Raw genomic sequence first — 23,066 nt, 5'->3', positions numbered from 1 at the left:
TAAAAGGCATCCATATCGGAAAAGAAGAAGTAAAGGTATCACTTTTTGCAGATGATATGATCCTATATATTGAAAACCCAAAAGACTCCACAAAAAAATTACTAGAAACAATAAACCAATATAGTAAGGTCGCATGATACAAAATTAACATACCAAAGTCCATACCCTTTCTCTATGCCAACAATGAAATATTAGAAAATGAACCCAAAAAAATAATCCCCTTTACAATTGCAACAACAACAACAAAAAATACCTAGGAATAAACATAACAAAGAATGTAAAGGACCTATATAACAAAAACTACAAAGCATTGTTAAGGGAAATCGAAAAAGATACAATGAGATGGAAAAATATTCCTTGTTCATGGGTAGGAAGAATTAATATAATCAAAATGGCCATATTACCCAAAGCAATATATAAATTTAATGCAATTCCCATCAAAATTCCTATGACATTCTTTAAAGAAATGGAACAAAAAATCATCAGATTTATATGGAACTATAAAAAACCCTGAATAGCCAAAGCAATCCTAAGGAAAAAGAATGAATCTGGGGGCATTACAATACCTGACTTCAAACTATTGATATATTATAGGGCCACGACAATCAAAACATTGGTATTGGCAGAAAAATAGACACTCAGACCAATGGAACAGAATAGAAGGCCCAGAAATAAAATCACATATATATGGTCAAATAATTTTTGATAAAGGGGCCAACAACACACAATGGAGAAAAGAAAGCCTCTTCAACAAATGGTGCTGGGAAAACTGGAAAGCCACATGCAAAAGAATGAAACTCAACTACAGCTTGTCCCCTTGTACGAAAATTAATTCAAAATGATCAAAGACCTAAATATAAGACCTGAAACAATAAAGTACATAGAAGAAGACATAGGTACTAAACTCATGGACCTGGGTTTTAAAGAGCACTTTATGAATTTGACTCCAAAGGCAAGGGAAGTGAAGGCAAAGATAAATGAATGGGACTACATCAGACTAAAAAGTTTTTGCTCAGCAAGAGAAAAACTGACAACAAAATAAACAGACAGCCAACTAAATGGGAAATGATATTTTCAAACAACAGCTCAGATAAGGGCCTAATATCCAAAATTTACAAAGAACTTATAAAACTCAACAACAAACAAACAAACAATCCAATAAAAAAATGGGAAGAGGATATGAACAGACACTTCTCCCAGGAAGAAATACAGGTGGCCAACAGATATGTGAAAAGATGCTCATCTTCATTAGTTATTAGAGAAATGCAAATCAAAACTACAATGAGATACCACCTCACACCTGTTAGATTAGCTATTATCAACAAGACAGGTAATAGCAAATGCTGGAGATGCTGTGGAGAAAAAGGAGCCCTCATCCACTGTTGGTGGGACTGTAAAGTAGTGCAACCATTATGGAAGAAAGTATGGTGGTTCCTCAAAAAACTGAAAATAAAACTACCTTATGACCCAGCAATCCCTCTACTGGGTATATACCCCAAAAACTCAGAAACAATGATATGTAAAGACACATGCAGCCCCATGTTCATTGCAGCATTGTTCACAGTGGCCAGGACATGGAAACAACCAAAAAGTTCTTCAATAGATGACTGGATAAAGAAGATGTGGCACATATACACTATGGAATACTACTCAGCCATAAGAAATGATGACATTGGATCATTTAAAACAAAATGGTGGGATCTTGATAACATTATACGAAGTGAAATTAGTAAATCAGAAAAAACCAAGAACTACATGATTCCATACATTGGTGGGACATAAAAATGAGACTAAGAGACATGGACAAGAGTGTGGTGGTTACCGGGGAGGGGGAGGGGGGACACAGGAGGGAAGGAGGAGAGGGAGAGAGGGAGGGCGAGGGGCACAAAAAAAAAATAGATAAAAGGTGACAGAGGACAATCTGACTTTGGGTGATGGGTATGCAACATAAGTGAATGACAAGATAAAGTGGACATGTTTTCATTGAATATATGTACCCTGATTTATTGATGTCACCCCATTAACATTAATAAAAATTTATAAAAAAAAAGATACAATGAAATGGGAAAATATTTCTTGTTCTTGGATAGGAAGAATAAATATAGTCAAAATGACTATATTACCCAAAGCAATATACAAATTTAAGGCAATTCTTATCAAAATTCTAATGTCATTTTTTAAAGAAATGGAACAAAAAGTAATCAGATTTATATGGAACTATAAAAAACCCCAAATAGCCAAATCAATCCTAAGGAAAAAGAATGAAGCTGAGGGCATTACAATACCTGACTTCAAATTATATTATAGAGCCACGATAATCAAAACAGGTATTGGCAGAAAAATAGACACTCAGACCAATGGAACAGAATAGAAGGCCCAGAAATAAAATCACATATATATGGTCAAATAATTTTTGATAAAGGGGCCAACAACACACAATGGAGAAAAGAAAGCCTCTTCAACAAATGGTGCTGGGAAAACTGGAAAGCCACATGCAAAAGAATGAAACTCAACTACAGCTTGTCCCCTTGTATGAAAATTAATTCAAAATGATCAAAGACCTAAATATAAGACCTGAAACAATAAAGTACATAGAAGAAGACATAGGTACTAAACTCATGGACCTGGGTTTTAAAGAGCACTTTATGAATTTGACTCCAAAGGCAAGAGAATTGAAGGCAAAGATAAATGAATGGGACTACATCAGACTAAAAAGTTTTTGCTCAGCAAGAGAAAAACTGACAACAAAACAAACAGACAGCCAACTAAATGGGAAATGATATTTTCAAACAACGGCACAGATAGTGGCCTAATATCCAAAATATACAAAGAACTCATAAAACTCAACAACAAACAAGCAAACAATCCAATAAAAAAATGGGAAGAGGACATGAACAGACACTTCTCCCAGGAAGAAATACAGGTGGCCAACAGATATATGAAGAGATGCTCATCTTCAATACCTATTAAAGAAATGCAAATCAAAACTACAATGAGATACCACCTCACACCTGTTAGATTAGCTATTATCAACAAGACAGGTAATAACAAGTGTTGGAGAGGCTGTGGAGAAAAAGGAGCCCTCATCCACTGTTGGTGGGACTGTAAAGTAGTACAATCATTATGGAAGAAAGTACGGTGGTTCCTCAAAAAATTAAAAATGGAGCTACCATATGACCCAGAAATCCCTCTACTGGGTATACACCCCCAAAACTCAAAAACACTGGTACCTAAGACACATGCAGCCCCATGTTCATTGCAGTATTGTTCACAGTGGCTAAGACATGGAAACAACCAAAAAGCCCTTTGGTAGATGACTGGATAAAGAAGATGTGGTACATATATACTATGGAATACTCCTCAGCCATAAGAAATGATGACATCGGATCATTTACAACAACATGGATGGACCTTGATAACATTATACTGAGTGAAAGAAATCAGAAAAAACTAAGAACTATATATAATTTCATACATAGGTGGGACATAAAAATGAGACTCAGGGGCATGGACAAGTGTGTGGTGGGGTAGATGGGGGTGGGGGTAGGGGAGGGGCACAAGAAAAACCAGATAGTAGGTTACAAAAGACAATTTGACTTTGGGTGATGGGTATGTAACATAAGCAAATGTCAAAACAACCTGGAGATGTTTTCTCTGAACCTATGTACCCTGATTGATCAATGTTACCCCATTAAAATTAATAAAAATAATTGTGATAAAAATTCTGAAGACTGAATAAAGACTCAACCCAGGACAAAATGATAGCAAAGGAAGTTTAGTATTTGGGTCCCACTTTCTTCTTCAAGACCTTTCTTCTTTCTCAGTGTTCTTCCTGTCTGTGACTTCCTGGTCCCTAGGGCATGGAGGAGAATGAGTGAGTCAGCTCTAATTTGCTGTAGGGGCACTGGTTGTTACAACTGGGGTGGGAGGAGGTATGCTACTGGCTGACATCTTGTGATTAGAGACCAAGGATGCTCTAAATACTCTGGAATCTCATGACTCGTAGAACAGCCCACTACAAAGAATTACGCTCCTTAAAGTTCTTCATGATGCCACCTGTTACTTTTTTTTTTTTAAACCTGACCCAGCTTTGAAAACCAAATTACAAGAGACATTTTAAAAGCTATAGCAATGTTAAACATTTTGGAAGAGTAACCCCCTTCCCAAAAGAGTGTATATATCCAGTGAACACTGTGTATATTTAAATTCATGTTAATTCATGTTTGATTATTTTTAACTAAATTTATTGGGGTAACACAGGTTAATGAAATTGTATAGGTTTCACTTGTTATTCTTTTTAGAGTTTCTTCATCATTTAAAAGGGACGGGGGGGAACCATACTTAATCCTATAATCTTTCTTTTTTAATAAATAAATTTTTATTTTAATGGGGTGACATCAATAAATCAGGGTACATATATTCAAAGAAAACATGTCCAGGTTATCTTGTCATTCAATTCTGTTGCATACCCATCACCCAAAGTCAAATTGTCCTCCGTCACCTTCTATCTAGTTTTCTTTGTGCCCCTCCCCCACCCCCTCCCCCTCTCCCTCCTTCCCTCCCCCCGCCCCCGTAACCACCACACTCTTGTCCATGTCTCTTAGTCTCGTTTTTATGTCCCACCAATGTATGGAATCCTGCAGTTCTTGTTTTTTTCTGATTTACTTATTTCACTCTGTATAATGTTATCAAGATCCCACCATTTTGTTGTAAGTGATCCAATGTCATCATTTCTTATGGCTGAATAGTATACTGTGGTGTTTAATCCTAATCCTATAATCTTATCACCTATGATTTAAGTTGTAAAATGGGACACAAGACCCATCAGCTTTTAGAGATTCAAACATATCCAGAGATTTCTATCACATAACCCCCGCCCCCCCCCCCCCACACACACACACAGAGCAGCATTTCAACCCGAAAGAGAGGGAAGGGGTGGGGATAGAGCCCACACTGCCGCTTAAAACTCTCTTATTCTCCCTATGAGTACCCCTCCCTGTCCAGAGAGAGCCATCACCTCCTTGCCAGGGTGGGCAGTTTTCCCTGAAATCAAGGGATTTTCCAGCCTTGCGGTTTGTGCTGTGAAGCTGTGCCTACCTCTCCATATCAGCTTCTAGCTTTTAATATTTTAAAAGAAGCCTTTGAAATGAGAGTTATAAAGAGATAGAGAAATATAAATAAATAAATAGCTTTTCTCCTGCATGCTCAGCTTCTACAATCATATGGCTTCCAAAGCTATTGCCTCGGCCATATGTTGCGGAAGACTGTAGCAGAATTTAAAAAAAAAGAATTTGGATTTTATCTTTCCCTGTCATTCCCAGTCTGATGGTTGTGGCAATGGAAAACCTTTACCAGCCCTGGCTGGTTGGCTCAGTGGTAGAGCGTTGGCTAGGCGTGTGGAATTCCAGGTTTGATTCCCGTCAGGGCACCCATCTCCCCTTCTCTCCCCTCCCCCTTCTCTCTCTCTCTTACTCTCTCTGTCTCTATTCTCCTTCTGCAGCAATGCTTCGACTGGCTCAAGCGAGTTGGTCTGGGCACTGAGGATGGCTCCATGGTCTTCACCTCAGTCTCTCTAAAAAAAAAGGCTTCTCTTGCAAAAGAGCAAGGGCCCCAGATGGGCAGAGCATCGCCCCCTAGTGGGCTTGCAGGATGGATCCTGGTCCAGGCACCTGTGGGAGTCTGTCTCTGCCTCCATGCTTCTCACTAAAATTTTAAAAAAGAAAAGAAAACCTTCACCACCATTAAATGTTGGGAGCAATATGGAAAGAAAGGAAATGGGGAAATATTTCACTTCCTAACAAAATTGAATATGTAGATCTTTCCTCCTCGTTTGCCATTGACACCATGAAGCAGTCTATCCTCATCTAAAGCCTTTCCTTCTGAGCAGGTGGGAGTGGGACTCCTTCCAGAACCTGTCTCTTTACCATATTACGCCCAGCTCACTGAGCTCTTATATCATTGCCTGAATATTAGACGAAGCATCCACCTCCCGCCCCAAGGGCCCTCACTGCCCCTCCCTCAGTGGTTCCCACCACCTCTTACATCCCAAGGACCCACCCCGGGAGCGGGGAGCCTACCTGTATGCGAACACCACTCTGCAGGCATCAGGGACAGGGAGTGAGCCATCACTGTTCCCAGCTGCCCTGGGCCTGGCTGCAGAGTGGGCACCAGCCAGGTTGGGCCTGGCCCAGGCCCTGGGCTCCAGTCTCTGGTCTCCCAGAGACCTCTGCACCTGTGACCTTCTGCTCAGTGGGCCAGTTTCTTTCTGTATGAGAAAACTACTGCCGATGTTCCAGTATCCTTCTGAAAAAAAACCAGAAGGAAGGTCGCAATACTGCTTTAAACTCCTAATTGTTATCCTGCTAGCTTCACCTCAAGAGTTTTCCCTCTGACTTTTTGAGCTAATAGTATTAGAATCAGTCTTTCTTCTTAAGAAAAGCTTCAATTTTTTTCAGACTTCACAGCCTAACACCAAAGCCTTACTTTTTCAGGGCACTGGCCCCTCTGTCTTACTTAGGCTGACTATGGCTTTGAGATATGAAGCATTCATCAGTATTCTTTCAAGCTAAATGTTAACAAAACACTCTTCTAAAATCAAAACCTGGCCCCTCTCCACCATATACCATTTCTATCCTAGGGTTGAAGTCCCAACCTCCAGCTGACCTGCCCCAGTTCTCACAGGGGTTTTGTAACACTCCATGGGGCACAAGAAGCTTTGAAATTCAGGGCTGATGTCACCTCTCCAAAAGTAGATGTAATGGGCAAAAATAGAAGTAATCTTTTCCTATAACTGAACTATACCTACCATGAACCCTCAATCCATCCTAGTGGGTCTTAACTCATGAGAAAAGATAAAGCCTAGATGAGAATAACAATCTTTTGAGGCTAAATGATATTAAATGATACTTTAGTGACTGATTTTAAATGATATGTTATTCCTTTTACTTTGTGTCTTTCCCACAATTCTTGTCTCGTTTCCTCCCACCATTTTATGACCAGTGATAGTTTTGTTTTGTTTTTTTCATTGCACTGCCCACAAAGGGAGAGTGAACTTATCCTAAAAACAAGGGATACACTGAATTTCTGAATGGACTTTTGTTGAACACAGTACGGAAGCAAAAGCAAGGGCCGAGTTTTGTGGGAAGAAAAGAGATTTTGTTTGATTTGCTTGGTTTGCAGATTTTATTTTCTGAAATTTCAAAACTGGACTTTTGTAAGCAATAAGAACACTGAAAGCTAGATTAAAGAGTTTCAAAAATAACCAAAATTAAAGTTTTTTTACAGAATGATATTGTTAGCTATTCTCCCACCCAAAAGAAAAGTTCAATTATCAAGAAAGAGGTGGGGAATGGGAAGAAAGGTGGCAAGAGTTAGGTCCTGGAGAGGAGGTCCCCAAGAAATAAGAAAGGAGGTCTAAAATGGTAGGTGTTCCTAACTACTGTGGTCGTCGACGCCAAGAAACAGATACCAAGATGGATCAGACAGGAAGTAGGGGAAACACTGGTGAGGGAAAGCAGGAGGAAGCCAAGACCATGATGAAGGGTTGAATCCTGTGGAGGAAGGAGGCAAGGAAGAGGGGGGCGGACGTAGTCTTCAGTACAGTTGTAAGAAGAAGTTCATGTCCTGCAATACAGTTTAAGTTCATGTATTGCAGGTACAGTTTTAAGAAAATATTGATTATTCCTCCAGGGAGTCTTCAAGCCAAAGTCACTCATCAGATGAGCCCCAGGCCTCCCAGAGGTTTTCTGGGCTTCATCCCGAGCCACGCTCCTCACAGACTGGGATGTGTGGCTTTGCTCACACATATTTCTAAGCATTGGCAGTTAGAATGGTGGGTCAATTACACTTTCCTCAGTCAGAGATCTGGGAGGTATGTTTTCATGATCCCCACAGAACTCCCCATGGGATTAGGGCCAATCTTGTAGCAGAAACACTGGCACCTTATTTCCAGCCTGAAAAAGTGCAAACTTAGGAGTCAAGTGTCAAGTCCAATGCAGCTACTGGGTGGTTATAAATGACAGACAAAGAGGTCTTGGCAGATGGTCTTTGAATGGAAGAGCATCCAAAAAGCTGGCTAGGAATGAGTTAGGCAACCCACAGGCTTCTGGTGTCAGTATGACACTAAATGATATTATGACCAACGACAATGGCAAAACCATGGATATTTATCACCTCGGCCAGTACACAGTGTCTGAAAATTGGGTGGAGCTATCCATATCTCAGCTGATACCAGACCATGTTATTCAATGAGCAGGTAGGACATCGAGCTACAACACAGCAAAGGCCACTGTGGACAGGGGATACCTCAGTACCTGCCATGATGGGCATTTAGTACATGGTAGAGGCCCCCCGTAAGGATGGGTGCCAATGCACATGCCTGGATGTGGAGGGTGAGGAAGCTAAACCAATGTTGTTCTTAGGTGCTGCAGATGCCCCTGCTCCTATTCTCTTGCCCTTTCATTCAAAAGCACTTAGTATATTTCCTCTCCAATAGATACTAAACTGTATATCATGTAAGAAACGACGTTTTTCTCGCCCTTAAGAAATATACAATCTTACCACAATGAATTTTCTTGTGTATAAATGGCTTTTCTGATTATGTGCTTTTCTGATGGGAAATCAGAGGGAACAAAAATTATTTTCCATTAGAGCATTGGATGGGGTTTGTAGAACTTTTGACATTAGACTGGACTAGGAAGGGTAGGCAGAACTTGGACAAATACTCTCATTGTTGATGTCATCACATTTCTCCTAAGGATCTGTCCATGTTTCATGTGAAGCTCAAATCACGTGAGGCACAAAATGCTCTTTAAGTAGGTGAAGGGTTGTCAACATGGTGAAAGGAGGGGACCTGTTCTTTGTCACTCCAACGAGTAGAAGAACGTTACTGGGTGGGAGTTACAGAAGACAGATTAAAAAAAATTTTTTTTTAATATATATATTTTTAAGCTGCCTTGTGGAGAACCTTGTCAAACACATGCTCCCCATTTGGGATATTCTAGAATAGTGGTTCTTCGAGTAGGATCCGGAATGCCTGAACGTCTCTGAGAACCTTCCAGGGGATCCAGGAGGTCAGAAGGAGTTTAGTAAGGATACTGCCGGGGACCGAAAGGCACTCTCCTGGGGATGCCCCTGTTCTGATCTCAGGAACCTGTGAATATGCTAACATACCTGGCAAAGGGAATTAAGATTGTACTGGGCTAAAGTTGTTAACCACCTGACCTTAAACTGTCCTGGAGCATCTGAGTGGCCACAGTGGAATCACCAGTGCCCTGGAAGGCTAAAGAAGGAATGTGGAGGGGAACCAGAGAGATGGTGGCCTGAGAAAGACTTCAAACATGAAGGAAGGGGGCCTGACCATGTTCGTGGCCTCTTGAAGCTAGAAAGACAAAAATGTCTTCTCCCCAAGAGCCTTCCCTAAGCCTCCAGGAGTACAAGATAATGAACTGGTGTCGTTTTAAGCCACCAACTCTGTAGTAATTTGTGTGCAGGAGCAAGAGAAAAATAATACAAACACTAAGGTATTATTTGGCTTTTCTGGTCTCATTCCCTGACGAGTATATGGTAGAATTTTCCAGGGGCTATCTGAATGCAGCAATACAACGGATTAATTGCAAAAGCAGATATGAGAATCTGGCAGCCTTCTGTTGAGCTGGCATTAACAAATATGTAAAACAGTGCTAATCTTTTCACAAATTTTTGGAAAATGCAGTTATTTCTCATAAAAATGTTATTTATCTTAACATGGAATAAGTATAGGCTTAAATTTCTAATGTGGTCAATCTTACAGCTATAACCCACATAAACAAAAGCTCTTCAGTGTTCTCCATTATTTTTAAGAGTATAAGAAGATAGTGAAACCCAAAAAACTGAGAACTGCTCTCATACTAAGAACTGCTAGTTCTGATAAACAATCGTGGCCTTTTGTCTCCAAGGTTAAATAAATATATAAAGGGGACGCAGCACAAATAAATTATGAGAAGTCAGCAGGAAAAGCCATGAATTCATGAATAAGAGAGTCATGGTGGGAAGAGCAGGCCAGAGAAGTGTAGCACATAGATAATTCTGGAAGAATGATGTGGGTCTCAAAAGATGTTGGGTTTTGTGGGAGTCTAGCTGGGCCCAAGAGGAATGGAGGAAGCAAGGAATACACTTTTATGCATGTTTTATGTATGTATGTGTTATCCTGTGCTGCCTTCTCTGCTAGAAAATAAAAAATAAACTCTAAATAAAATAGTGTATACATACATTTGTACATGAAATATACTTGGAGTACATATGTCTGCATTCACCCTTGTTATTTGAAGTGAATAGGTTAGAAGTGGGTAGAATGCAAATTAAAGGTCACCTGTCACCCTATAAAATGTAATCAGCATCTTCAGGAAACATCCTCTTAGAAGCCCAGGGAAGATCTCAAACTTGTATTCACTCTAAAGCTTTTATTCAAGAAAACTTAAATTACTCTTGAGAGCCGCATCATCTTTCTTCAATACAGAACTACTTTACGCAAATGGAAAAATGGGTGATTTCCCACTATGGAAGATTTCAAAGTTTTTAGCCAAGAGAAAACTTCTTGTATTTGAATCTGAAAACCTCTCAGAGATTCAGTGAAGCCAAATGTCTGTTACTGAGGCCTAGACTGCTTCCAGACCCCATACTCTGCTGAGTGCCCGGAAAAAGACAGAAGTTTCTGAGCAGTCTCAACAGATGGCAAGGACTCCAAGCACTGAAGCAATCTGCCATTCCGGCTGCCACTCAACTGCTCTTCCCCTGGATTCTACAGCCAGCTGTCACCTGGCGGATGCCTGGGCCACAGCAGCCATAGCAGAAGCAAAACAGAAGTAGAAGATCAAGAAAAAAAAGGACGTAGGGTAGGCACCCTAACAGGTGGTGGTGGTGAATTCTTGTATTCCATATGTCTTCATATATGCATTCTCTCGTCTTGAAAATCCTGAAAGATGAAAGCCATTCTTCCAATTTTACATGCAAAAGATACAGTAATGCCTTGGTTTTCATTGAGTTCAGTTATCATTGGTTTGAGTTTTCATCGATTTTTTCTGAGAAAAAATTGCCTCGGTTTTCGTTGCTTGCCTCAGATTTCATTGGTGTGCCCACATGACCTCACTGCTAATTTTGTGGAAACAAAGGATGACCCACGCATTCTGCTCAGTGTGGTGTTGTTTCTCACTGTGTGAGCATCACCTCTCATGTCTAGCCAAACAATTTCATTGCTTTCCAGTGTTTTTGTGCTTTTTTTATTGATTGCAAGTCCTAATACTACAATTATATGTAAGTGATTACTGCATAGACCTGGGGTAGTCAACCTTTTTATACCTACCGCCCACTTCTGTATCTCTGTTAGTAGTAAAATTTTCTAACTGCCCATCCATTCCACAGTAATGGTGATTTATAAAGTAGGGAAGTAACTTTACTTTATAAAATTTATAAAGCAGAGTTACAGCTAGTTAAAGCATATAATAATAATTACTTACCAAGTACTTTATGTCGGATTTCTCTGTTTGGAAGAATAAATCTTTATAAAATAACTTACTATAGTTAAATCTATCTTTTTATTTATACTTTGGTTGCTCTGCTACCGCCCACCATGAAAGCTGGGATGCCCACTAGTGGGCGGTAGGGACCAGGTAGACTAACACTGGCGTAGACAGTATTCTGTGTAATGTGTTTTGATGTGTAATTTGTAGTATCTAGAATGAATTAGTTGGATTTACATTGATTCATATGGAAATAATTGCCTTGGTTTTCATCGATTTTGGATTTTGTCCATTGTTTTCTGAGAGTTGTCGACGAAAACTGAGTCATCACTGTACTGAGGCTTAGAGAGATCTAGTAACATGCACACCATGCCCTAGACCCTGGCAGGAACCACACTGAACACCAAATTTGATCTGTCACTGTTTAGGTTTGTACATTATAGAGGTTTCTTCCTCCCAGATGGGCCTTTCATTAAAAACTATTTAGAAACAAAATATATGGACATGTTGCCTCATATAAGACAGATAGAATGTATCAGACATTTGCAAGGACAGCTTCAAGACTGCCTTCAGTGTTTGCATTCTATGACTTCATGAATTCTGGTGACCAAAATAAAAGACTTTGATTAAAATGTGTTTATTCCTCCTCTCTGATCTTTTCTTGTTGTAGCTTCCCCTGCAGAAGGAACTCAGAGAAGAGCTAGTTAAATGAAATAAAGAAGCAGATGACTTAAGCCATGTTTTTCAAAGACTGCTCTTATTTTAACTGATCAGATCTATTTCAGAATTAGGCCTAAAAATTTGTCTCCCTGAAGACGTACAAAGCCAGAATTTCTAGAGTTTATTAAGGAAAAGGGTGAAAGCCTCCAGTAAGATGCTTTGGGGAAAAGCCAGGCAAAGTGGTGCAAGGGGTCTAAGCGCCCCTGGAAGTGCCTCAAACCGAGTGGGTCACGGGCTCAGGAGGGAGGGGCGTGGTGGGGAAGGGGAGGGATGGCTGTACAGCTTGCTTCTTTTTCTAAGAAAATAAAATTTCCTTTGGTGGCTATTTTCCTTCATCACATCTCAGGAAATCACCAGTCATTTGACTCTACTTCTTCCTACAAACTTTGCCCCTTCTCTCCCCTCCCCCTTCCTTTTTCTCCCCTTTCCTTTCCTCTGCTTCTCTTCGTTTTTTTTTGTTGTTTTTTTTGTTTGTTTGTTTGTTTTCTGAACCTGGAAACGGGGAGAGACAGTCAGACAGACTCCCGCATGCACCCGACCGGGATCCACCCGGCACGCCCACTAGGGGGTGACGCTCTGCCCCTCCAGGGCGTCACTCCGTTGTGACCAGAGCCACTCCAGCGCCTGGGGCAGAGGCCAAGGAGCCATCCCCAGCACCCGGGCCATCCTTGCTCCAATGGAGCCTCACTGCAGGAGGGGAAGAGAGAGACAGAGAGGAAGGAGAGGGGGAGGGGTGGAGAAGCAGATGGGCACGTCTCCTGTGTGCCCTGGCCGGGAATCGAACCCGGGACTTCTGCACGCCAGGCCGATGCTCTACCACTGAGCCAACTGGCCAGGGCCTCCTCCGCTTCTCTTTCTAGCTGGCCCTCACCTTTCCTTTCATTCATTCTTTCCATCCTCCTCCGCCCCCCATGCCCCAGGCCCCGGAGTCTGGTTGTACCCAGAGGAAGCAGCCCTGAGCTGCCTTCCACTGTCCCTGGAGGAATGAGAATTCCATCCTGGACTACAGGGTCACTGGCTTCACCATGGGACACTCTAGCATGACGTCCATCCACCCTTACCTTCCAGGCTCTTGAGTGTCCATTTCAAATATAAGGATCTTCTTTATAAATGTAGCAAATTTAACTTTTATCTTTGCAAAGAGTCTCAAGAGCACAAAGAACTAATGTATGTAGCTAAACTCAATAAGAACTGTTAAGTTCCATGAGGGCAGGGACCGGACCATGCTGGGTTTTTTAATGCGTTTATTTTTCTGATCATTGTGTACGCAGAATCTACACCCTGCCAGGCACAGAGGAGACAAACCATGTTCATGGAAGAGAGAATAATTGAGTGCAAACATCTGTAATCTAACCATCTACAGTTCTCAATTCAGACCAAAGCAAAAGAAAGAAAGAAGGAAAGAAAGAAAGAAAAAAATTAAACCAAAAGGCTTTAAAGTGGATAAGAGTTCTGAAAAAGAATTGCTTCAATCTTTTTTTTTTTTTAATGAGAAAGACTGACGGACAGACAGACATGGATAGATATACAGGAAAGAAGAGAGATGACAAGCATCAACTCATAGTTGTGGCAGTTTTGTTGTTCATTGATTGGTTTCTCATACATGTCTAGACTTGGGTGGGCGGGGGGCTCTAGCTGAGCCAGTGACCCCTTGCTCAAACCAGTGACCTTTGGCTCAAACCAGCAACTGTGGGGTCATGTCTATGATCCCAGCGTAAGCTGATAAGCCTGTGCTCAAGCTGGCGACTCGACATTTAGTCTGGGTCCTCAGAGTTCCAGGTTGATGCTCTATCCACTACCATTGCCTGGTCAGGCTGCTTCAATCTTTTGTTTATTATTTCTTTGCTCTTTATTTTAATGGAATAAATACAAATGGTAAAAATGCTATCTTGTAAGATTTTACTTAACCAGAAGATCGGAATATATACTTAATGAAACTTTCTAATTGTACTTTTAAAAAGCTACCACCTACACTATTATAAGTCGAATAGAAAGCCAAGTTCCATTAAAGGTTGCTTTGAATAACACTGCAACAAGTGTGAGAATGCAGATGTCTCCCTGAGATAGTGATTTCATTTGCTATGGATATATACCCAGAAGTGGGGATACTAGATCATGTTGGTTCCTCTATTTTTAATTTTTTGAGGAACCTCCATAATGTTTTACACAATGGCTGTACCAATTCCGTTTCCACCCGCAATGAATTAGGGTTCCTTTTTGTCCATATCCTAGCCAACACTGTCATCTCTCGTCTTTTTTTATCATAGCCATTTTAACAGGTATAAGGTGATACTTCATTGTGGTTTTGATTTGCATTTCCTGGATGATTAGTACTGTTGGCCATCTTATCATATTCCTGCTGGCTCTCTTTGGAAGAATGTCTATTCAGGTCTTTTGCCCTTTTAAAAATTGGATTGTTTGTGTGTTTGCTATTGACTTGTATGAGTTCTTTATGTATTTTGAATATAATCCCTTATCAGATTGATGGTTTGCAATATATATGTGTATCAGACCATGACATCATACATGTTAAACTCAGTGTTATATGTCAATTAAATCTTAATCAAACTGGAAAAAATTAAATTTAACACATTTCTTTTTAAGTTAGAGGAGAGGAGATAGACTCCTGCATGCACCCCAACCAGGATCCACCCAGCAACCTCGTCTGGAGCTGATGCACAAATCAACTGAGCTATCCTCAGTGCCTGGGGCTGACGCTTGAACCAATTGAGCACTGGCTGCGAGAGGGGAAGAGAGAAAGAAGGAGGAGGGGAAGAGAAACAGATGGTCCCTTTTCATGTGTGTCCTGACCAGGAATTGAACCTGGGCTGATGCTCTATCCACTGAGCCAACAGGCCAGGGCCAATTTAACACATTTGATGTTGCTTTGACTATGGAACTTCAGATGCATTCATTCTTTTGTAAGTCCATGAAATATTTAAGATTTCTGTTTTGATGTCTTTCTCCATAAATACAGATCATCACAACCCTGATATACTTAATTAATTCAGGCCGGCTCAGGAGACCCCAGGTCTGTGGTAGGAGCCCACTGTAGAGAATCTGAGCCTGGAAAATGTGCAAGGGACTAAGGAACACAGTTGCTAGTTACAGGAATGCACAGCACAGGGGATGTGCTCACTACTACTGTGGTAACTGTGTGTGCTGCAGGTGGGCATGAGATGTATTGGGGTGATCACTTCATAAGATACATAAATGTGCCTGACCAGGTGGTGGCGCAGTGGATGGAGCCTCGGACTGGGATGCAGAGGACCCGGGTTCAAGACCCCGTGGTCGCCAGCATGAGTGCAGGCTCATCTGGTTTGAGGAAAAGCCCACCAGCTTGAACCCAAGGTCGCTGGCTCCAGCAAGGGGTTACTCGGTCTGCTGAAGGCCCGCGGTCAAGGCACATGTGAGAGAGCAATCAATGAACAACTAAGGTGTTGCAACGCGCAATGAAAAACTGATGATTGATGCTTCTCATCTCTCTCCGTTCCTGTCTGTCTGTCCCTGTCTATTCCTCTCTCTGACTCACTCTCTGTCTCTGTAAAAAATAAAAATAAAAAAAATTTTTTTAAAAAGATACATAAATGTCTAATCACTATGTTGTACACCTGAAACTAATCTCATGTTGCATGTCAGCTGTAACTGAAAGAAAAAAAATCTGAGTACTCTGCAGCCAGAGAGCTTTTTCTCAGCCATTGCCACGGGCTGCAATGTTACCTGATACACGTTCAGTGTTTTGTTTTGTTTTTAGACCTAGTGATTTTGTTTCACTTACATTTACAGGAAAAGGGCCAACTGCAAATTAGCACTTAACTTTTCAGAGCCACCGCCATTCTCTTAATGAAAATTTAAGCTGTAGCCACCTTTGTTAAAATTCAGTTCCGTTCATCATCTATTGAGATTATGCTTTTTCTCCGAGTAACTTAGGAATTATGAAAATGAGCTACAGAAATGAAATTCACATTGTGTTGAAAAGGCAACAGAAGGGTGGTGGGTGGTGGTGCAGTGGGTAGAGCATTGACTGGGTGCTGATGTCCCGGTCCCAAATTTCCAGGTCACCAGCTTGAGCACTGGCTCACCCAGATCGAGTGTGCTCTCAGAGGCTTGAGTGCAGGGTCACAGCTTGAGCCCAAGGTTGCTGGCTCAATTGCAAAGTCACTGGTTTGAAGCCCAAGCTTGTTGGCTTAAGCAAGGGGTCACTGGCTCTGCTGGAGCTGTCCCCCCCACCACCATCAAGAAACATATGAGAAAGCAATCAATGAACAACTAAGGTGCCACAACTGTGAGTTGATGCTTCTCATCTCTCTCCCTTTCTGTCTCTCTATATATATAAAAAAAGAAGGGAGAAAGAAGGAAGGAAGGAAGAAAGGGAGGGAGGGAGGGAGGGAGGGAGAGAGAGAGAGAGAGAGAGAGAGAGAGAGAGAGAGAGAAAGAAAGAAAGAAAGAAAGAAAGAAGAAAGAAAGAAAGAAAGAAAGAAAGAAAGAAAGAAAGAAAGAAAGAAAAAAGAAAGAAGGAGGGAGGGAGGGAGGGAGGGAGGAGGGGAAAGGAAAGGAGGAAGGAAAGAAGAAAGGGAGTAACAGGAGACTAGGGAATGAAAACCGGAGAAGGGGAGAGGAAGGAGCCCAGCAGTGGAGGAGCCGCAGGGGTCCACAGGGAAGCACACACCTGCACCTGGGGACGCACAGGGCTCTGGCAGCATCCCTTCTTCTCTCACATGGGCTCCAGGTCCGGGATGAAGTCTGCAGGGAGCCTGTCCTTAGGGTTTTAGGACGTAGGACCCACAATATTCAGGAAATATGTTCTCCTTCTTAGAAAAGTATAGTAGCCCTATACCAGTACATATTCCAAAGAAAAGAAAGGAAAGAGGAAAGAAGAAAGGGAAGGAGGCAAAGAGGGAGGGAGGGAGGGAAGGAGAGAGGAGGAAGAAGGCTCAGTATTGGGGACCTCTGCCCAATCTCTTCTCTGGAGTGTTATATTCCCAGTTTTTAGTTAGGCAGATGGCTGTATCACATAATGACTCTAGTTTTCCGCCTCTTTTTCACCCATGGTGGAAATACAGTGACATAATTTGAAAAAAAAAAATCAGCAATGTAAGGGAAAAAAGAACTTTTAGTAAATTAGAAATACAAAGAAACTTCCTTAGTATTATAAATGATATCTGCAAAAAAGGAATCCTACAATAAACATCATGCTTAATGGTAAAAACTCTGAGTATTTTTCTTTGAGACCAGGAATGAGAAAAGAATGCATGACATCGTCAGTTCTATTCACCATCGCACTGGGTGGCCAGCAACATGAAAAGCAAAGCAACAAAAATTTAAACAGTTATTCAGATTTGGAAAAAAAGAAACAAAACTGCCATATTCAAAGATAATATGATTATGTGTCTAGAAAATCCAAAGAATTCTCAGGTAAACTACTGAAGTTAATAATAAAATTGAGGAAAGTCCCCCCAGAAAACAATAAATATACAAAATAAACTGTATTTTCATACAACACAATCAAACAGAAAAATGAAAACTTTAAAAATATATCATTTGTAAGTATACCAACAAATTAAAGTTTCTTAGAATAAATAAGCAAATAACAAAAGGTATGCAAGACTTCTACAGGGGAAGTGATAAAACCTTATTAAAAATATTAAGGTAGAAAAATATAGAGACATATACCTTGTTCATAGGTAGAAAGACTCAATATTACAGAGGTATGAATTCTCCCCAAATTGATGTATAAATTTGATACAATCTCAATCCAAGTCTCCAACGACTTGTATGCATGCATGTATGCATGTGTATGTGTGATGTCATAAATTGTTTTCCAAAAAAATGTATAGAAATACAAAAGGCCAAACTAATATTCAAAATACAAGCAAAGGTAGAAGAATGCACTACCAGACAGCAGGTTGCAGTATAAAGCTATGATCATCAAGACAATGTTTATTGACAAGATACAGACAAAAAGATTAATGAAACAGACTAGATATCCAGAAACAATCTCATGCATACTTCACTTATAATAGATGAAGCACTTCAGAGCAGTGGGGGAATGGCCAAAGGTTTAAGAAAACAAACAACCAGACTTTTAAAAGTAGTTATAGGTTTATGGGAAAATTAAACAGAAAGTAAAAAACAGTGAGTTCCAGTAAACCCCTCACCTCACCCCAACTTTCTCTATCATTTACATCTTATAATTGTAAAATCTGTCACAGTTGATGAGCCAATTGATATATTATTAACTAAAGTGCATAGTTTCCATAGGGTTCATTCATGTTATACATTTGATGGGTTTTGACAAATGTATAATGACATATGCCCATCAATTCTGTGTCATACAAAATAGTTTTATTGCCCTAAAATTGCCCCATGCTCTATCTATACATCCTTCCCTCTCTCCTGCCCCCAACCCCTGGTAACCACTGGCCTTTCTAATGAAAGACATGCTATCAAAAAGATGGTCTCAAGGCAATTAGCTATCTATAGGTTTAAAATTTTTTTAACTTAATCTTTATTTCATACCAAATACAAAATCAATCACAGATGTATTAAAAGCCAAAACTATAAAGCATTTAGAAAATAATATATGAGAATATCTTCATGATGTTATGGTATAGGCAGAGTTCATAAACAAGATATCAAAGCACCAACCATAAAGGAAAATATGATAAATTTGACTACATTAAAATGAAGATTTCTATTTATCAAATGACATTATAAATAGAGTGGAAAAGATAAGTCATAAAGTGGACAAAGAAAAATGCTGGCAGAATATAACCAATAAAGAACTACTAATATGTGAAGAAGATATAAATAATTATAAATCTAATTCCAAAGACAGTAAAACCATTTATTTTATCTATTTTATTTTAGTTTTCAATTGTAATTTATTCAATACTTTCAATATTATTTTGTATGCAAACCATTTTTAAATGGGAAAAATACTGGAATACACTTCATGAAGGAAGATATGTAAATGGCCAACAAATATTCTAAAAAGGATTTAACATTATTAGAAGTTGAGAAAATAAAAATTAAAACCATGCTGAAATAACACCTCACATTTACCAGGGTTGCTAAAGTTTAAAAGTCAGACAAGAGAAAGTGTTGACAAGGACCCAAATAGGCATTTTCCAAAGAAGACATACAAATGACCAACAGGTACATGAAAAGATGCTCAAAATTTTAATCATTGGGGGAATGCAAATCAAAATCACAATGAACTATCACTCCACATCTGTTAGGATGGCCATTACTTAAAAGTCCAATGATAAGTTTTGGCAAGGATATGGAAAAAAAATAGGAATCCTTATATATGGTGTGTGGAAATATATATTAGTATAGCAATTATGGAAAATGATGTGAAGTTTCCAAAAAAATTAAAAATAGAAATCCCATATGAACCAGAAATTCTACTTCTGAATATATACAAAGGAACTAAAATCATTATCTAAAGAGATATCTGCACTCCCATGTTCATGGCAGCGTTATTTACATTAGCCAAGATAGGGTAACAACATAATTGTACATCAGGGTGGTATATAATATATGGTACCATGTGATATATATAATATATATACCATGTGATATATAACTGTGTAATATATATGATATGATATGATATATGTATTTATAAATACATATAATGTTATGAGCATGTATATATGTGTAGTATTTTTGCTATGGGGAAATGAGAACTAAATGCAATATAAAATCCTGAATTAAACCAGGGACCAGGAAGAGGACTATAATGGGACAATGGATGAAATATGAATAAGGTCTAGAGATTAGTTACAAATATTGTATCAGTGTTATTTTCCTATTTGGATATTTATACTACAGTTAGATAAGAATGTCAACTTTGGAGGAAATCAGAAAAAGGCTATACAGCATTTTTTTGTACCATTTTTGCAACTCCTTATAAGCTTGAAATTATTTCAAAATGAAACTTAAATCAAAAAATATTTTAAAAATTAAAATGTAAGCAATATTTACCTCTAATATGAGCCAGATGTAAAAAACAGTTGTTGAAACTATATAGAAAATGAAATGTAAAAAGAAGTTGGAATAATACATAATAGCTTTCCAAGTGCTTTAAGGATGAGGCACAGTTTGTGGAGTCAGAACCACTGGTGTGCCACTACTGTCCTCACGTCAGAAAATCAGCAGGAAAACATTTCTTTTTTTTTTTTTTTTGTCCTCTCTGGAGCCATTTTGTAGAAATAGAGCATCTGTTCCTTGAATATTTGGCCTTGCCTATAAAATAATTTGAGACTACAAGTCCCGCCTTCAAAAGTAATGCTGCAGTGAACACCCCATGGACCTGTATGAGGTTTTCGTTGGGATGTATGTGCAGTTGCATAGCTGCTGAATCCCGGGGCATGTATTTATTTCCTGTGACTAAGTTCTGTTTTGTTTGTTTTTGTTTTTTTAAATTGATTTTAGGGAGAGACTGATTTGTTGTTCCACTTATTTATGCATTCATTGGTTGACTCTTGTACGTGCCCTGACCTAGGATTGAACCCACAACCTTGGCTTTTTGGGATGATGCTCTAACCAACTGAACTATCCAGCCAGAGCATTAAGTTCTATTTGTCTGCTCTCTGGAGTGGCCATTCCAGCCTGTACCCACGAGCCATATATATAACAACCCCATGTTCTTACCAATACTTGACTATAACGAGCTTTTACATTTTCACTGCTCTAGAAAATAATATCTCTATTATTTTGACTTGCATTTCTTGTACTACGAATAACATTGGGCTTCTCCCCAAACACCTGTTAGTTTTGAGGAGTTCCTCTTTTGTAAATTACTTTATCCATTTTGTGGGAGAGTGGGGTGGCTAGCTGTCCTTTTTATCATTATTGATCTGAAGATTCTATAGTGTATATTCTAGATATTAGTTCTACAGCATCTTTGCTATTACAGATATTTTTCTCATTCAGAATCTGCCTGTGCTTTTGACTATGTCCCACCCGTCTTAACAGAAAAACTTTAATTTAGTTCAAGTCATCAATCTTTTACTTGATGGTTTGGGCTTTTGGTATCTTGTTGAAAAGGGTCTTTTTTGATTCAAGATCATAAGGATATTCTCCTAATCCCTCTACCTATGCTACCCTGCCCTAAACCATTCCTATCCTAGATGCTTTTGAAGTAAACCTAGGACTTGTCATGAGCTCCATAAACACTTCAATATATTCCTCCAAAAAATAAGGACTCTAAAAATAAATTTTTGTTATCATTATCAAACCTAATAAAGTAAGACTAATTCATTAATATTGTCAGATAAAGTAGCTTAGTTTTGAGTAGGAAAGATTAGGAAGTTTGAACATACACAGAGATTACACCACTCGACTGAATGTGGTAATGATGCTAAGAACAGCCCAGTCGAGCTATGGGAGTTTGATGTGAGCAACGGCAAGGTCCAGCCTTGAAGAACAGCTCACCAGGGGAAAGGATCAATGTTTAGGACATTTTACAACTGTTTGTCTTTGGCTTTTCTCAGAAAAGCAGTTCTGAAATAGTACACAGGCGGCTCCTCTTCTCCACAGAACACGCGGATGTTGTGTTCTTCCCCTTTTCCCCAGTGAGCCAGGGACGGAAGGGAGAGGGGTTCGATTAGGAAGGGGTTGTCAGAACCAGGCATAAAGCAAAGGTTGGGAAATGTTTCTTTTATGTTCCACGCATGGTTTAGAGCACCTCTAGATGTTGGGCCTTTTCAATTAAACATAGTTAATATTAAATATTATCTTAATTTCAGGCATCCAACTTCATTATTCAACATTTATGCACCTAATGTAGTGTTCACCACACTGAGTCTAGTAACCATCTCTTACCATACAAGGTTATTACAGGACCATTGGCCATATTCCCTATGCTGTGCGTTGCATCCTTGTGGCTTATTTGTGTTATAACCAGAAATGTGCACCTCTTACTCCCCTTCACCTCTGCCTTCCCCTCCGGCAATGGTCAGTTTGTTCTCTGAGTCTATGCTGCGGTTGTGGTTTTGTTTTGTTTGCTCATTTGTTTTGTTTTGTTTTAGGGGCCACATGTAAATACGATTATATGGTATTTGTCCTTGGTCTGACTTATTTAAACTTAGCACAGTACCCTCTAGGTACATCCATGTTGTCGCAGATGGCAAGATTAATTTGTTGTCATGGCTGAGTAATATATATATATTACATCTACATATACACCACTTCTACTTTATCCACTCATCTATTGATGGGAACTCAGGAGTACTTTATGTTTGTTCTCAGATAGTTAGAGACAAAGGAGCTGTTGTTCAGCATAACAGCTGACCTGCAAAACCTGCTGGGCCACAGGCCGACTCTTCTGTCTGTCCCTGCACTCACTGTGAGCATCCGAGCACCCCTTCCTCTTCCTTCCGTCTTACCCATAACAACCCCCCGTAGGCTCCATGCTCTGAAGTGAGAGTAAAGCAAGCCTCAGCCGGAAAATATTCCATTAAATACATGCATGTGTGCACACGTGTGTTCATGTGCTTGTATGTCTGCAGTTTCGGAAGCTCTTGTGGCACCAATCGTCTAATTGCTACTTGTCCATCCGCCTGGCCCTCGGGACACCTGTATTCAGACACTTTTGTACCTCTGCCATAGTTTCCCTTTGTTTTTCCATTTTACACGACTAGTTTTTCCCTGCCTTGTCTTTCGCAACACAAAGAAGTATTCGTTATTCTGAGAATGTCTGTGGTGCTAATACATTTGTTCCTTTTCCTGTATGGGTGGTGTGAGTTTTTAAGGGCTCTAGAATTGCACATTGTGCCAAAATGATACTAAGACTTGCCTTGACACCAGTGAGCAGGAATACCCCTGGCTGGCCAACTCCTT

The sequence above is a fragment of the Saccopteryx leptura genome, chromosome 1 (genome assembly GCF_036850995.1).
Source record: "Saccopteryx leptura isolate mSacLep1 chromosome 1, mSacLep1_pri_phased_curated, whole genome shotgun sequence".
In the NCBI taxonomy this organism is placed as follows: domain Eukaryota; kingdom Metazoa; phylum Chordata; class Mammalia; order Chiroptera; family Emballonuridae; genus Saccopteryx; species Saccopteryx leptura.
The sequence above is the reverse complement of the archived record's forward strand: the minus strand, read 5'-3'. Positions refer to the sequence as shown.